The sequence below is a fragment of the Sphaeramia orbicularis genome, chromosome 9 (assembly GCF_902148855.1).
Source record: "Sphaeramia orbicularis chromosome 9, fSphaOr1.1, whole genome shotgun sequence".
In the NCBI taxonomy this organism is placed as follows: Eukaryota; Metazoa; Chordata; class Actinopteri; order Kurtiformes; family Apogonidae; genus Sphaeramia; species Sphaeramia orbicularis.
In genome coordinates this window covers 22,991,843-23,010,531 of record NC_043965.1, presented here as the reverse complement: position 1 = coordinate 23,010,531, position 18,689 = coordinate 22,991,843, and the positions used below count along the sequence as shown (strand labels likewise).

At 37.7% G+C, this 18,689-nt stretch overlaps 1 protein-coding gene across 7 annotated transcripts in view; it reads left to right on the top strand.

The window, feature by feature from the left end:
- The window catches only part of ccser1 (coiled-coil serine-rich protein 1), a 123,208-nt gene that overhangs the window by 86,037 nt on the left and 18,482 nt on the right, over nt 1-18,689 (top strand). For 2 of the 7 annotated variants that reach the window (XM_030144374.1, XM_030144372.1), the window contains one exon: nt 374-384. The exons of the other annotated variants lie outside the window; for them this stretch is intronic. The gene's annotated coding sequence lies outside the window, so the exon portion shown is untranslated. Of the gene's footprint in view, nt 1-373; nt 385-18,689 lie in introns of those variants that run through there. 7 annotated transcript variants of the gene reach the window in all.

The following is an 18,689-nucleotide window of genomic DNA, read 5'->3' as shown; positions in this document are numbered from 1 at the left end:
GGAAGGCAAAGTGAGAGTTAATCGGTGTTGAGGTCAGCCATGGGTACAGAGGTATCACACACACACTCAGTAGCCAAGGTCAGATAGAGTCACAGCAGGATCACAAGGTCCCTGCAGAGGGCCAGGTTATAACTGACAACTATAATTAGGCTAATTAGAGCAACAAAACCATCATCACAGTGGGTAATGACCTGGGCAGGCCAGCAAGGGTGATGGATGGATGAGAGAGAGAGTGGAAATGAGCTAGGTAGGCAAAAGGGAGTGATGGATGGATTAGTGTGAAAGCAGGAGAGAGGATAAGAGGCAGGCGAGCATTTATAAACAGAGTCTGGGGGAGAGGAGGGATCGAGGTGTGGATGTAAGGCACAGACAGGTTAGTCATCCTTGAACTGTCACTCTTCAAGAGCCCGCTGTGTTCTCACATATCTGGCTGTTTTTTTGTGGGGGGTTTTTTGTCAGGCTCTGACACACCATGAAACAAATGGCATCTTCTTTTGTTACGTAGAACTATTGTGAGTGTGAACCACATGGTATTACCGTCGCAGTGATGAGACCCAACTGACCTGCTCTGCTGGAGCTTTTGTAGTGGCAACAAATGACAAGAAAATGTCAAATCCATTTTAGACTTTTGGCTTTAAGCTGGGAAGGTGTCATAATAAACTAAAATAGATGTTAGATTTACGTCCATCCATTACACACAAAAGTAAATCATTTTTATCTGTAGGATTATGATATAATCTGTACATTCTATGAGAGTACTTGAAGTTCAAGACATTACCCTGTGTTATATTTATAATAGGGGTGTGCATGAATAATCAATTAGTCATAACGGTAGATCTTTGTAAGAGTTGACTCATTTGTATTTGGGGTGGGGGTAGATTTAGATTTTACCTCATAGAAATGCAGAACTGTTGTTTATGACACACGTCCTGCAGGTGTTAAGTAAAGCCTGAAAAAGTCTAAAAGCTTTTAAAGCTATACTCTTTGGTTGCTCAGTTTTTTTTTATCACCCCACCCCGGTTTATAGATTGCCAGTGACCCAGAACAGATTTCATTACATTTTGGGAACAATAGGTCAAAGGTCAAATTTTTTATTAATTTTTTAAATCTTTTTTTCCCTTCTTACTTTTAATGGGTGACATTTCAAAAGTCTGTAGCAGCAAAACTATTGGTTGAATTCATACCAAATTGGGTTTATAGATTGCCAGTGACCCATAAAAGATGTGGTAACATTTTGGGAAAAGTTGGTCAAAGTTCAAATTTTCTGTGGATTTTTTAAATCTTTTTTTTCCTCCCATTTACTTATTATGGGTGAAATTTCAAATGTCTATAAAACATCAATTTTGTTTCAATTTACTTCAAACTTGGCACAAATATAGAGGCAATTGATATGCTGACATCAGCACGTGCATAGACATGATGACATCAGCTGGATTGATGCCAAAATAAGCTACAATACGTGCGAGGCGTGGGGTTTGTTGTGCCTGGCACTACTTGTTATGATTATTATTTGGGTATGGGTGGAGGACATGGCTTAATGATGCCACAACTGATCGAAGAATCCACTTAAATTGCCTTGATTATTCAGCTTTACAAAGTCATTAAAATACCTATCCCGACTTTATAGTGTCAATTTCTAGGCGTGCCCACAATCCAAATCTCTACTCCCTTTAAATCCTCCAGACTGTCAGCCTAACCACGGGTTCAGTTAACCACCGACTCACCCACACACTCAACCAGTCGCCCACACTTTTACTTCATATAGAATTAAATGTCTTAGAAGCAAAAGACTTGAAAGACTGTGACATGTAAGTGAAAGCCTGTGACACACACAGGGGAGAAGAAATGGGGAAACAGAAAGAATAGTGAAACCGAGTGCAAGAGCAAGTCAGGAGATATACCAGAGATTTTTTTTTTTTTTTTTTTTTTTTACAGAGAATTATGTACATCACTTAACAAATGGCAGCAGCAGCAGACTGCACCAGTAGACCTTTATTTGATTGCGAATGCACAGGCATATTTCATGCACATATTTCAAGATGTAGAGGTCTTTATGACAGAATATCCATCTAACCTGACATGAATTTAAAATGTTTCCAGGGCATATGTAAATGTCACATGTATGTAGGTAAGATAGAGTGGACGGAGTCGACAGAGTTACATATTGGTGCTGTAGGTGTAACACTTATTAACAGCATCCTCTTTCTTTTTTTTGCATATAAAGGTTGAATTTGCTAAAATCTTTGTGTCAGAATTATAAACTCATCTTGAAACAGGCGGGTGATCGGTGTAAAAAATTGATGTCAAGCTGCTTTGCGTAACTTTCAAAAAATGCAACACAAAGTCTGTCAGTAATTCAGTCTTACTGCTTTTGAACTCTTTGTCAGCTTGAGGGGAGGCTTAAGTTGGGTGGATGGATGGATTAACTATGTAGCATTGGTGCAACTGACACACTAGTCCAGTAAGTATAGTAAGATACTAGCTCCACCTTTTCTCCTTTTTACACACCTGCCATTTTTTTTTAATGTTCACGTCAAATGTTGATCAAATACATGTGCATGCACAGGCCAGAAGGGAGTTTGAGGAGTCACTAAATCAGGAAAAAACTGATTTATCTGTTTTCCTTCTTCTCACAAGGGTTGTGTAGTTACAGATGATGTTGGATTCTACATTTTTTTTAGTCATTACCCATTTGATGGATGTACTGTAATAGAGCCACAACATACAGCACAACAGTAACAGATCTGCTATATTTTTCTTTAAAAACTGTGGTGGATATGGTGCTTAATAAGTGGGAGCAAAAGAGTGAAAAAAATTAAACTTTAAATGGACCTGATCTAAAATATATTTTTCAGATAACATTTATTCATATATCAGGGACAATGCAGAGAAACATAGTGGACAAACGATGTTCTGATGTTCTGCACAAAGAGCATATAGCATTTAGCTAATTCACAACTCCTGTCCCTGGTTGGACTTTTCAAGAAAACAATACATTTACAGTATAAACAACAATATATAACCATTATAAACAATAGTATAAACAAGCAATATAAAAACCTAATTCCCATCCACCTAATACAATATAATCACACACACTGACACACTCCAAAAACAGTCCAACCTTACCAACTTTATCCATTTTAGAAATTAGTTAACACCTGTTTTGTTTTCAACCAGTTCCAAGCCATAACATAGCCTTAATTTACCCATTCATTCATTAGATAATCACAAATACAACCCCCTATGAGTTCTTCTAGTATCCGTTTGGATATCAGTCGCACATTGACATTTATGCCTTTGCTTTGCTCCAGTCTGCACCTTTTTGGCTTATACAGGCTTCTGTAGTGTTTCACCTCATTCAGTTTTCTCCTAAAAATGCTTCAATGGCTTTAATGAGTTTCTAATTGTTACTTACCGGATGAAAAAGTATTCAAATGGTCAAATCATCACTGATATTCTATTAGAAAATTTCAAAAAAAAGAAAAAAAAAAATCAGGTCTCCTGTATGAATGTCCTTTTAAGAGGTTTATTACATGTGCTATTATCATCACACTCACTGTTAATTAATGACAACCGATTTTAAAATATATATATCTGATAATATAAAAGGTAGATTCCAATTTTTTATAATTAAAGGTAGATACGGCAGTCACATCTTTGAGATAATAAATCATTTTTTACTTTTTAAAATTCTTCTCTTATTGTGAGTTGAAGGTAATTGAATTTGCAGTGCATCTAAATAGGTGATAAAGTTCTGGACGAATGCTTTGGACACACATACTCAAACTTCTAAAAGAAAATAATTACCGTCTGACAATTTTCTGTTGGTGTCAAATGGGGATAAATGTGATGGAAAATGAAAAGCAGAGACTGGCTACTGGATGCTATTATTTCCAGACATCAATCATGCTTTTCAGACCTTAGTGCTTTTATAGGGCACTGGCATCAGGTGAGTATTTGGGAAAAGGAGACAAAAACAAAAATCAGTTTACACAATCAAGTAATCAATCAATCTTTATTTCAGACTCAAACGTCCATAAAAAACATAACAATAAAACAACCACACACATACAGTCAAATTTACCCTGACAGTACATATAATCGCTGTCTCCAGTGCCTCCACAGTCCAGATGTGTACGTGACACTGCTCTCCCCAGGTCTGACAACTACATTTATAATTTTATTCTGTGACCGCTCCAGTCTGCCTATGAATTTATACATCAAGTTTCTGATCACAGCATTAAGAGTGGGAACATGATTTTGTACAAACAGCTGACTGGCACTCACATAAACACACTTCACCTTTAAACCTTTAAATTAAAAGATTAGCTTTAAGCCTGGCTTTTTTGCTGTAGGTATAAATAAACACAACAATATGCCGCATACTCAGTCCACCCACATGCGAACAGAAAAACTGTATATGCATTATACATCTTGGCAAATTAGAAAATACCATTATGTGTTAATGCCCTTATGCTACCTGAGTGAAACCAAAGATCAGAGCTGAAAAAATGGGCTATGGAGCCTTCTTTACTGGCAGAGTAAAATACATACAAGTGTCATGAAGTATCTTAATTTGAAGTACATTTGCTCAAGTATACTATTAAGTATTTCACATACAAACATGAGGAAAAGAAAGAACACCTTGGAATGACATGATATAATGACTATAATAAAAAAAATAATCTGGTCCTTTCCAGATTGTAATTGTTTTTAAACCTAACCTCAAGTTAAAACAACACACAACAGGTTCCATCATGTCGTTATTTATTCACCAAAAGTGACGCTAAAATGCAGCAGCAGTTTGTCAAAAATTAAGCACACCTTACTGCTTCCACAGGAATTAAGAGGTGATTTATGGACTATCAGCAAAACCACAGAATTCTTTCTACTCATGACTGTACTTAACCGAAGTATTTCAATTTTACACTATTTTATACTTATCACTTGGGAAATTTACTTCACTACATTTTTTCAACACTTAAAGGAGCTTGTTCTGATATGCTTATGAGATTTAATGCAGGACTGTACAACTAATCCAATACACATATTATCTTTTGAATTAGCTCCAATTTGACAAATTACATTTCATTGCCTACAGGTGTATTAATAGTGATGAACCCAAAAATATAATATTCCATATATATAAAAGACACTGAAAGAGCCACTCTGTCTAAGCTCTACGTTTTCTTTTGATACCAGTATGACAGATGTTGTATTTCTACTTGCACTCAAGTAAAGGATCTGAATACTTCCTCTACCTCTGTCTAATGTAAATAGACTAAAAGTGTTTTTTTTTTTGTGTGTGTGTGTTTTTTGTTTTGTTTTGTGTTTGTTTGGTATTTTTTGCTTCACTGAACTCTGTTTCAGATAAAGTGCACAGTGTTTTTGACGGTGGTAAAAAATGTATACTTAGATCTTACTACAGTTCATAATGGCATCATATTTAAGTTGAAAAACTTTGGCCCTAATGTCGCCCTAAAGCTTTTCTATTTATTCCATCTTTTTGGGGTTTTTTTTCTTTTTTTTTTCTTTCTTTTCTAAAGCTCAAAACGCATGATACTGCAAAGAGGGTGCACCTGCCAGGCACGTTAACTAACTCACCCACAAAAAACACATTTGTTAGAAGTAAAACAAGAGCTGTGTTGGTAATTTAGGACACACACTTTGTCAGGAAGGAAGAGAATTTAGGACATATATTTAGAAGGAACTGAAGAATTGGGACAGAGACAGAAAAGCACAGAGTTGCCATGGGCACAAGTGGAAAAGAAAGTGGAGTCCCTTTAGTGCAAGAATGCACTACTTGTCAAATTCTCCAGGGCATTTAACCTGAAGGCTCATAGAAATACTACCTGCAGTGCACACTGGAAGGCGCTGTTTTTTGTGTACAGTTCATGACAACTGAATAACAGTTGAAGGTAGATAATGTTGAATCTTTATTGATAGTATTTTAGGTGATTCAAGTTTAGTTGTGAATCCCGTTGTGTAATTTTCCTCCAATGGGCCTAGCATTTGCATGATTTGTTAAATTTAGGCTCCTTGTTCGCCACAAATGAAAGTATAACCTTGGTTTTCATAATGATTGAAAAAGAGTTAATGCACCTAATCAGATATGGAAACACATTTTTAAAACATATTCTGACAGAGACAAATTTAACTCACATAGCTGACTACTAGGCTGATCCCTATAATGGCAAATATGTCCATTAAAGTTGAAAAGTGGACAATATTAGCAACACATAGAGTGGTTTTTCCTCAGTGTTATTCATGATAAATACACCACAGCAATAGAATAAAGATGAACTTGTTTTATTATCCCCTTAGGTAAATTCAGTCTGTGCATTTTACCCATCCTAATACAGACACACTGTACTTAGCATTAGCAGTTAGCATTAGCACATAGCACATTCAATAGGAACAGTGAGCTGTCATTGTAGGCATTTAGGGACCAACTCCAGATCATCATCCTCACTGTGGTCAGGGACACCAACAGAAGAAAAAACCTTTATAAATCTGTTTTAAATGGCAGACGAAACCTGAGTGCCTACATAAGCATACTGTCCTTAAAGCAGCATATGACTTTCATCACAATTTTTTTTTTTTTCAGATTTGTAGAACTCGAGTGATATCTGAATTATCACTAATCCATTAGTCTCTCCATGCTTATGCACCTGAATCACTTCCCTCACGGTGAACAACTTTGAAGATGACTCCATCATAAACACAATTTGCTGGTTTACATAACAAACCAAAACGTCACTCAGACCTTTTCAGAAATTTTGTCGCAAAGTGCATTGTGGGAATGGGAATTCTACACAGGAGCAATTTCAATGTCTCTTCATGAGTGCTGAACCCAAATGTCACCTTTACCTCCATCCATCAACTACACTCATGCTTTAAAACCACCCTGGTGGACTGTATAATTTTATGTTGTAGCGATCTGGCTCGTTTTCTCGCAGAATCTGTGAGAAACCACTTTCACTTCGTCTCCATTCCCACAATGCACTTCACGACAAAATTTCTGAAAAGGCCCAAGTGACGTTGCAGTTTCTTATGTAAACAAGCAGACTGTGTTTGTGATAGTCATCTTCGAAGTTGTTCACCATGAGGGAAGTGATTCAGGTGTGTAAACACGGAAAGACTAATGGATTAGTGATAATTAGGCAATCACTGGGGTTTTACAAATAAAAAAAAATTAACGATGAAAGTCCTATGCTGCTTTAAGTACCTGCTTGGTCAGTCTGTTTCACTGTGTAGCATGTTTATATTTGGAGTGCTGCTATTGGCATACAGTGCTTGTTTATTTTCATGAAACAGTACCTGTCCACAGCCTTTTTACCACCTTCCTGTCAGTACAGCTTCGTGCACAACTTTTCACATTTGAACACAGAACTGACACACTGAATGCTACCATACACCGCGCAGAAAAAAACACTGATGTGAAATGTGTTGTTTTGTGTTCAGCTATTCACCTGTCTCACACACTGTATTTAGAGCAGAGAGGACTTATTCATTGTACTGAGACCCTACTGAGACCCTGTCAGAAAGTATACATTGAATGAGTTTTAGGCCTGGAGAAAGTCATCCACCACTAGATTACATGGATCACTATAAAGCAGGATCTTTAAAATGGGTAAGCTGTGTTTGAATATTTGTTAATGCAAGAGACATTAACATTGTTGTCCTTTTTATGCACAGTGATATCTAAGTCTTTTGCTGTCAGCAACATTATATTAACTAACATCAGTTTAGATTTCAGTGCTATCCACCCACACAGGAGATTAGGCCTTGTGGCTGGTTTGGTATCGTCTGTGGGGGTGGCACTGAAGGTGCAGTGGTTAGCACTGTCGCCTCACAGCAAGAAGGTCCAAGGATCTTTCTGTGTGGAGTTTGCATGTTCTCCCTGTGTCTGAGTGGGTTGTCATTGGGTGCTCTGGCTTCCTCCAAAAGTATACGCCTGAATAGTTTGATTGGTCACTCTAATTCACTCGTCGGTGTCTTATACGTCAGTCCTGCAATGAAGTATTAACATATTGACGGTGTACCCCACCTTCGCCTACTGGAAGCTGATAGCTGCAGTGCCTGCAACCTGAAAATGACTTGTACTCTACGTACAATTCAGGTGGCATGAATTGCACTGTGTTCCCACCTCTGACTTTTACAGTGGGAATATACTTGGAAAAATTTCTGGAAAAAATAATAGTTGCCTTGTATACAGTTTGTATAGATTTGTTTTCAATTTTGCATTAAGATGTCTGTTATGAATGCAAAAATCTTAATTATATGTACGTACTGTGATTTAATTTTGTAAACAATACTGCAGGAAGTCCGAAGGGATGACTTTTTATAGGCGCTGTACGTGTGTGCGTACAAGTGAGTCTGAGATGAAAAGGCCATCTGTCTTTGAAGACGAGCCCACATCAGAGCTCTGAACAGCTCTGCATACAACTTGAAAACAGGATCCCTTTTTTCCTTTTAAAATTTTATCTTCAAACTTGGCTTTATATTATTTATAATATTACTCTATTTTAAGGTGACGCGGTGACACATTTCATTGTCTCACTGCATTTGTAATTTACTTTCTCTATTTTATTTTTTTATTTATTTATTTTACATTAATTCTTGATACTTTCCACATGCTGATCCTGTGAAGGTTTGGATGTTTCTCATTATTACTGTTTCTCTTGCGAAAATGTAGGCAGGTCCATTATTGCAAATAGCAGAGTTTATATTGCCCTAAAGAATTGTAGGAATCAGAAAAAACTATTCATATTATTATCGACTTTGTCCCACTTCAGCACACAGACGTCCCCCAAGAGTTACATTTCAGAACATTTGAAAAAATTAGAAGGAAAACAAAAACTTCCCTCACTTAACTGTACGACAAGCAGCTAAATAAACCTTGCAGATATTACAGTGTTGCTTTAGAACCTTGTAATACAATGAAAACCAGAAATGAGAAAACCTTCATCTCTAACAGCCTCTAATGTAAGATCCTCCACAGTAATCACGTAACTCTTCAGCTCTACATGTGCACATTTGGACAAGCCAATACACACGGGGACGCACAGGCACACAATAAACCATGTTAGAACCTATTAAAGAAGCAATTAGTTTGAGCTTCATTTGTGAGACTCAGGGGAACGGCCACGGGAGTTACATAAGGAGGACGTAAAGAGAAGAGGAAAAAGCTTCTTACACATCAGAATTCATGAGACTCTGCAGCCGAATATCAGAGAGAGAAAATTGATCCCAACAGGTGTGCTTCAGTCGGTGGAAAGAACTTGTCGAATTTCTGCAGTGCAACGTATGAGATGCCAAACATATATTTAATCTGCATGAAAAAAATACAGCACTTTGCACATATGGGAAGACAAATTGCCTGTTATTGGGGGAAAAAAACACTTTTAGCCCTCTAGCCTTTCCGCTGAAAGGAAAATGCAAAGTATTTCCACTAAACACTGCTCGCCTTGTAATTACAGTAAGACACAGCACAAAAATCAATATTGTGCTTCTTCCTGACATTAGATTGAGATGCGTGCCTTAGTTAAAATACCAAAAAGCTTCAATTTGCATCTTTGCAACATGCTGATCTCTCACTGACACTTCACATCATTAAGGTTATTTAATTGTTACATTTATCCACACATAAGCTGTAATATAAGCAGCTTATTTTGTTTTTAAAACTCACATTGGTTTCTCTCCTGATGTTTTCCTGACTGCACTAGTAATTTAGTTTTGCATCATAAATGTTAACACCATGCTCCTTCAGGTAGGTTTTTTTAGTTTTATGTATGGTTTCCATTGAACTATTTCTCATCATACACACAAAGGCAAGGGGAAGTCTTGTCGCGATTTTGTGTTTTTACTGCTTTTGCTTATCTGATGAGATGCAATAGGTTTTTCAGAGCAACAATTGTGACTTGAATGTTTGTGCATCTTTTAGATTTTTTTTCTTTTCCTGCATAAACATGACCTAACCAAGTTTTACATAACTCAAAAACGAGACATAGCAAAGGGAACACATTCTGCTCATTTGCATATTTTCCCAGTATTGCTATAGAAAGCTCAGAACTTTGACTCAGCTGTTCCAAAACATTAATTTCCTCTGTATTCTTTGGTAGAATGACTTTACTGTTTATGGTTGTTCTCTAGGTGCATGATCTACTTTTTTTTAAGCTGCAGTTCACAGATGGATACCTCTGCATTTTCCTGTTGAATATTCTGCAGTAATTCAGAACTGGTCCAGAGGCAGCAACACGCGTCCAAATCATGATACTTGGCATCACGGTCACAGACAGAATAAGGTGTTTGGTCAATGCCAAACATAATGCTTCCTCTTTAAGCCAAAAACTTCTACTCTATTCACAGAACAGAACAGAGTATTCTTCCAATAGCATTCTGCCTCATCCACATGGCATTTAGCAAACTTTACACACCATTACTCTTTTGGAGAGGGCATGTAGACCATTATTGTTGTTGAATGTTTTCTTGCTGGTTGATTTTCACATTCACATGAGCCATGCAAATGTCAATGTCGTTTCCTCAATGTCACTCATGAGATGACTGCAGCATCTTGGACTATTTCACTTCCTTCTCTTGGTGTGAAACTTGTTGGCTGAGCTCTTACATGGAGGGTAACAGTGTCAACACTAAACTGGCGGAGTCCAGCTCTGAAAATTATTTGTGATCCTCTCCAGCCTTCTGAACATCAACAGCTTTTACGCCAAGACTTCTCCTTTGTGTGAGCCATCGTACACTACTAGGGCTGGGTAAAAAAATCGATTTGATCGATTTTGGATGGCTTTTATTTTAGTTTTGCATTATCAAGTGGATGGGGTTGATTTTTCAGAGCGAAACAGCAAGTACCTGATCCAGGTGCCACCGAGGTGCGGCCGACTCCGTCTCGCAGACCCCTGGGGGAGGTGGGGCATCTCGATTTCACTTGCTACAGTTCTGTCATGGGAGGGGAGCAGAGGAAGGGTGGGGAAAAACCCCTCCACGGGAGGTCACTATAGGCCACCAACCATGAAACAGAGTAAAGATGACGAAGAAGTCCGTTCAGAGCCACTATTGAAACATGGGAATGTTTCTGTCCCGTTCATTATTTAAGAGAAGATTCAGCTATTTACAGCTAAAATGTCATATTTACTTCCTTTCTAATGTCAATATTGATACCAGTATTTATATGTTGCACGGCTGCGGTAGTCCAATAATCAGGTTACAGCTCAAAATTGTACTTTGGTATCACTAAATGAATCTGAATTAATCAATTAATACTGAATTGAATCGATATTGGATCCAATCAAATTGTGATTAATCGATTCAGAACCTTATGAATCGAAATCGATTTGATTAAGGAAATTGGCCATGATACCCAGCCCTACACAGTACCACAAACCTGCGCAGTCAAGGTCCGACTTTCATAGGGAAGAGTCAGATTTGTCTTCAATGAATGAGGTAGGGTGTTGGCAGTCTGTAAATGAAACCTTCCATGAATAACCTTTTTCAACAAACTAACCTTAAGCCTGGATAATTTTGCACAAGAAAAAAATTAATATATTGGATGTATTTGTGTTCTTGCGTGCTTATTGGGTTCCCTTTATCAAACATTAGGTCCTCAATTCTGATCAATTGTAAAGTATTGATAAAGTTTCAAGCATTACTTTACATATCAACATCTAGCACATGAAAGCCAATTACATGATTCTCATTAACTCATAGTCATCCCCTTTGAACATGGTTAATCATGCATGCAGTGCCAAGAGGATAGAGATTAGGAAGAATGAACACACACATGCAGAAACATGTCAAGGCGCTGGGGAATGTTTATTTAAAGGATACAGAGCACAGACACAAATACTGTTGTGAGACTTGACTTAGATGCTTCCAGCTGTGATGATTTTATGGCTATTATAGAACAACAGTCTTTGCTCTTTACTTCGGCTGCGTGTATGCGTGTGCCTTCCAACAGAGCGTCACCCTAAGCATAATTTTACCCTTTGCTTAGCTTGTAGGTCACACGACAATGTGATGTCAAATGATTTAGCAGTGTGTGCATGTGCATTTGTGTGCGGAAGTGTACGTGTTGACTTCGAAGCCACACTGGTATATAGCCAAATGACTAAAAGGGACAGTGGTTCTTTGCACACATGCAGGGCATTGAGATCACATACGCAAGTGTTGAATTTACAGTAGAGAGCATATTAAATGAAGCACACATGCAGTAAAGCACCCACTCTGATACACATCAAGACGTCCCACACACTTGCACCCACGCCAGAGGAAACACAGACGTGCACTCTCTGTGCTGGGTGGTCTAACTGGGCCTCTGGTGTTTCAGGACAGATTCAGGACACTTTGGGTTCATTAGTCAAACCAAACTAGGACAGACACCTTTAGAACTTCTCTTCTCTTTTCTCTCCTCTCCTCTCCTCTCCTCATTTCCCCTCTCGTTTTGCCTCTCCTCCTTTCTCCTTTCCTCTCCTCCTTTCTCCTCTCCTCATTTCTCCTCCTCATTTCCCCTCGTTTCTCCTCCTCATTTCTCCTCTCCTCGTTTCTCCTCTTCTCATTTCTCCTCACCTCGTTTCTCCTCACCTCATTTTTCTTCTCCTTTCTCCTCTCCTTTCTCCTCTCCTCCTTTCTCCTCTCCTCTTTTTGTTTTTTTTTTTTTCACTTTCTGTTTCATCTTCTTGAAACATAGTACCATCTGTAGCAATCCTCGCCCCCTCTTTGTTCTCTCCATCTCTATCTTCCTCTGATAGCTCCCTCCATTTCTCACTCACTTTCCTTCTCTCTGTGAGATACACCAGTGTGGACGCAGATACAAGCTGTGAGTTTGATCTGAGACAATTTGCTGCAACATTAATGAAAGCATAAACTCACATGAATATTGATGAGCGAGTCTTTTGGAATCTGCACATTCCGGATGGCCTAAAGGCAAAATAGTAAGACACATGCATACACACACACGGCCGCACACGCACAAGCACACAACACAAAGATGGAATATTTCAGTGACAAATATTACAAATGAATATTCAGTGACAATGTGAAATCTGAAATTGTCAGGGTTTCTCATGTTTACGCCTCTGAGCAAGGCAACTTTGCCCACTTACACAGTCATTCACATACACACACACATCCTCACACTTTTGTTTACACTGTACAAACCTCTCTTTTTCTGCATAAATATGATCTAAAACAGGATCAGATTTTCCTGCAAGTCCCAAAACTAGATAAAGGGAACCCAATTAAACAAAAGTGAGACAAAAAACATAAGACATTGAACATATTCATTTATTTAGTTTGGGAAAATGTTCTAATATTAAATATGTTTGTGCAAAAAAAAAAAAAAAGTAAACATGTCAGATTGTCCACTGATATGTCATCAAGATGGCCAATATCAAAGTGTACTTCTATCACAACCATCACAGACCTAAACAGCAACTGGCAACTAAAAGCATCTACTAATCTAAAATGTAAACTGTCAGTGCACTTTTATAGATTCAGTAAAATGCTGTTTCTCAGCTTTTCAGTGGCATCAGATATGATCCAAATGGACATTCAGATGCTCTGTAGTGAACGTGAAAACGAGTGATCTTCTCCAACACTGATTCACCAGTAAATCCCATGTAGTTTGAAAAATGACAATGTAGATACATGTTTGTATGTTTAGTTAATGAGTCACAAATCTCTCACTTCTGTTCTGATATAATAACCTCTGAATTTACTCTGAGCTTTTATGAACATCGACATGATCAATCAATTAAATATGGCACCAATTAAAGCAATTAAAGCTTAAAAATTACAATTAAAGCACCTGATTTTCACGAAAAGAGAATAATGTTATGTAAATGGTGAAAAATCACTTAGGGAAGGTTAAATGTAGGAAAAAATGTACAGTATTTGGAAGTTGCCACAAAAATAGTTATAGGTGTTTAAGGGTTAAATGCCATGTGGATGAGCTAATATGCTTTTGGAACAACGTTGAATGGATGAAGAATCCTCGTGCACAGTATAATGGTCAAACATTTATTCCATTTGAGGAACATGGTGATGGCAGTGTCATGATTTGGGACAAAATGTGGCTAATTTCCCACAATCAATCAATGAATGTTTGATTTTTTTTTTTTGTCTTGTTTCCTTTTGTGGAAACACATTTATGTCACATTTATGCAAAAAAAAAAGAGCAAATTGTTGAACATTCACAAACTTTAAGGTAGTTTTTGATTTTATTTCAACTTGTTTATGAGTAAGAGCTGATTTACCTCCATCACATTGTGTGGGTGTTCTGTTAATCTTTTAATCTTGTCATCACCACCATTCAAATCCACCTTTAATTATGAAACCCTTAAAGAATTGAGAGATAATTTTTTTATTGTCGAAACAGTACTCTACATTGTTAACGTGGTACTACAGAAGGGCACTTGTACAGTGTGTAAGTACAAGGTGTGTGTGTGCTTTTCTTTCTGAGTGGGGTTGTGAGTGTGGGAAATTGTCTTCCTCCACTGGGGGCTATTTTTGCCTTCACAGAGCAAATTTTCAAAGCCTTTTTGTAAACTGCAGGGCAGTTTCATCAAAAATAAAATGTGAGTCTAATTTGTTTTCATGAGCGATAACAAACTCAGACATTGCAAAGTAAAAGCGTTCACACACAGTGTATTTAATAACATCATAAAAGAAGAGGCGGCCGACCTCCGTTAAAATGTTCACTGTAATTGTTCTTTTATTCTGTCCCTGTCCTTAGAACTTCAGGGGAATTTAATGAACCTTCAGAAACATTACTGCTTAAGCTTACATAAACTTTAGTGGCTCTGCTTGATTCTCTCTGTATGTATCTATTTCCACAAATGGTTTTGTGCATCTGAGGCAAAGTGCTGCGAATTCCCTCGGTTCTCACAGTTGTTTTTCTTTCAGCATTTTCTAAGAAACAATAAGGATAATTAATCACACAATGGATCTTTTCTTTCCATCTCTGTCTTTCCATTCTTCTCTCATTCTTTCTTTTACACTAGTTCTGTTGCAGTCACGTGCCTTTTCTTTCCTGTAGTACATTGCCTTTTCTTTGTGTCATCCCTTTTCCTCTTTCCTCATTCTTTGTTATCTCTGCTGCTGTTTCTCCAAATGTTTAATAAGGCAGTGCTGATTTTAAAAGCCCTCGGGTACAGCATGATGTCACACCTTGGTCACAAAAAACTTAGACTTTTATTCATAGATTTGTTTTTTTTTCTCCTTTATTTCCAATTGGGCACAATAAGTATTTTGTATTTGAAGTCTTCAACCACTTCACTACCAGCTCATGTCAAAACGTACATTATAAGTGCTTTATAATGTCAATAATGAATGAACAAATTGATCACTGAAGTGCATAAAAATTGATCAGCAGCACCCGGTCTTATTAAAATAAGACTATGCTGCAGATCAACTTTCTTCTGAATGCTTGACTTCCAAATTATGGTTGCTTTACTTTTTGAAAGACAGATGATGCCTCCTTTTGCAACACCACAGAACCAGCCATATAAAATCCCTGCCATTTTCACATCTGGGTAAATAGAGCATAATTTATGTTCTCCAGATATTTAAAAATTACTCATTTCTTGTTTTGCTCAGATTTGTATTTTCAGCTGCTGCACTGTGGCTCTCTGCAGATAATTTTCGCCGTGAGGTTGGTTGTTCTGTGGCCACCCTAACTGCTACACGTTGGACAGTGATTTAAATACTGCCTTTTAATGTATCTGCCGATAACAAGGCTAAAAATGGGACACAGAGCAGAAACAATGACAATACCAATGTAGAATGTAGGTTAATGATCTCTGTGGCTTTTATATGAGAAAAGATTCAATTATTCAGAACAAAAATAGTTCATTAAAACATAATTAGAACAAAATAACTTTTGCAAACTCATTTTCCTTGTCCAACCTCATTTGGAAAATGTGCCTCATTTGGAAAAATTATGCCGTTCTGGACTGTTTCCAGGAGCTGTGCAGTGCCTTTCTGTTAAGCTTATCCTAGCTTGTGTTTATAGACATATGATTGTACCATGAGTCTTTGTTCAAAAAGATGAATCATTCATTTATCCTTGCTCATAAAGGTATAACAGCATCTTTGTCTTTCATTTTTGGTTGTGAGTCAGTCCTCGCTTGCTCTGGAGACAATGCATCTAACTGTGTGGTGGTATTTTTCTTCAGCAACTGGCAAATAATGTGTTCAGTGGAGCTACCGTACATCTTGGTTTTATAGGGTTGTCGCAGCATTCTTGTCTGTATTTTACGTGTTGTAGGTTGAATTTAGATGCCCTTCTCTCAAGAATCATGTAAACCATTAACAGTCACTGAAGATCTGCAGACCTTGGGCATCTCACATTGGGCTTAAACTGATGAGTTTTGTCTCTCTGCAGTTTCCATTTACATAGATAATGTGATGAACTGTCTGAAAAATTAGGTAGCATTGCAAGTTCTGTAATCTTTTAAAACATTTTTGGTCCATGCCCATAACAAAACAGAAATGATAAACTAAATCCTTTTTGACAAGCATTCACTTATGCATTTAAAGCTGTGTGTAGACTGTGTAAATCTGTTGAACTAGTTAAATGTTTCCAGTGGGCATGTTTTTGTTTGTTTGTTTTTGGGTTGTTTTTTTAATTCACATTAAAAAAAAAAAAATGTCAGGATCGTTTTTGGCATATCTCAGTACTGTGGGATGCATCAATATCAGGCTTTGATGTCAAAAAATACACCAAGAAATGAAAAGTTACTTATTTCTCATATGAGAAACAGCTGATGTAAGATTTCTTAATTAAAACCAAGGACTTTCTAATGCAGTATTTGACAAATGCTGGAACCAACTAAAAGGACTCATTGTACTTTAATCAACTCCTGCCATTTTTAAAGACTAAAATCCTGAGTGGTATGGCTTGATAAGTGTTTGATAATTATTCACATTAATATATTATGCATTAGACTGTCCAGATAAAGTTAAAGTTCTGCGACATTAGTCTGTAAGATTGTAAGACTAGGATAATCCATAAACCTGTATTGTGAAAGTATAAACTGTTTCTATAAATCATCTAACTATACTAGAGCTAACTACACTACCCATCTCAAACCAATAAGGCTTTCTTTTTTCTTCTGTTTTTTTGGGAAATCAAGACCTATGCATGACTGCACAACACTAGTGTACAGGGCAGGCCCACTTATCTGTGACAAACAGGTACTTTGTAATTTCATGACCTAAGGTGCTGATGTAGCGGAGGCTCAACAGGGTGCAGATGTGAAATGGGTTCTATTAGGAAGAATAAATTGTAGGTGTGTTGGCAACAGTCATTCCCAATCAAATCAGCTAATCTTATTTCCTTTAAAAGCAGTGCCAGACATTCTGACTGATGCATAATGGAGCATCTTCACCCAGCCAACTTCACCCAGGATGAACCAGTCTTTTGTCCAGCCGGAAGGAAGAAAAAAAGGAAGACAGGGAGGAAAAAAGAATCAGTTCAGCAGTTCAAGGTCACTTCACTGTGTTTACACAAAAAATCGTCCCTTGTGTTGAGATGTCAGGAATCATTTAAGGGTTTCTTGTTTCGACAAAACCAATATTAGCAACTTTTATGATTAAAAGGATGTCTTTGACAGAAAAATGGTTTTTACTCCCACCACAGTGGCTGAGCTTGCTCACATGGAGTATTATGGCAGAAATCTCTATCTGAGTCTGTCTCCTATCTTTGTGTTGTTGGGTTCAGTGTGGGAGCAGCAGGGCAGTCAGTGGTTTTTACTGTGATGACACAGGTGGCAGCTGCAACTGCATTATCATCAGGCCTCACGACATCTGATGACAAATGGCTTTTTCTCTGCTTTTGTCTTTTCTTTTGCAGTGTCTTTTCTTATCTTTCCTCTTTTCACATTTGTCTGTGTCTCCTCATTTCTCTTCTTCTTATTCTTTCTTTCTACTCTCTCATTTCTCGTCTTCCTCCTCCTTTCCCTCTCCTCCTACCTTTCCTGTATTGGTTTAGCTCTCCTGGGCTGTCAAACAGAACATGATGAGAAATGGTGAAAGCAGCTTATCTGCGGCACCAACTGACAGGATGGTAGCTGTGTGTGTTCGTGAGTTTGTGTTAGTGAGTCTGTGTTTATAATAGAGTTTGCACATGCAACACTATGAACCTGTAATTGCAAGTGTGTGTAATAGTGTTTGCAAGCAGTCGGTATATGCGAATGTGCAGCTGCTAATGGAGGCTTTGATATACACAGACAGTATTCTGGCTTCTATCAGCTCTGTGCTCTGTTGGTGCTCACCATCGTGTTACACCCCCAGTGCTCTCTCAGACCCAAACATCACACCCAAACACACTCACAAAGTCTTTATACAGTATTAGAATGTACACATCTGTGCAAGGATGTTTATACTCACACAAAGTACAACTACTGCTACAGTTCCCAAGCTCAAGCTCTCCCACATCTATCTGTCTGACAGTCCTTAGCACACTGTCATAACTGCAGTTTTCATTGTTTTTTCTGACTGTCAGTCTGTCTATCTGTGCTATTAAATGCACACTGTCAAGACCCAATGCTATATTATGGTCTTTTAGACTCATATATACTCTTGATGGATGCTTCCTCTGAAACCAAGTAAAGTCTGAAAACCTGGCCTATTTCATATAATCTGTGTTACATAACTTTTCCAGACATGTA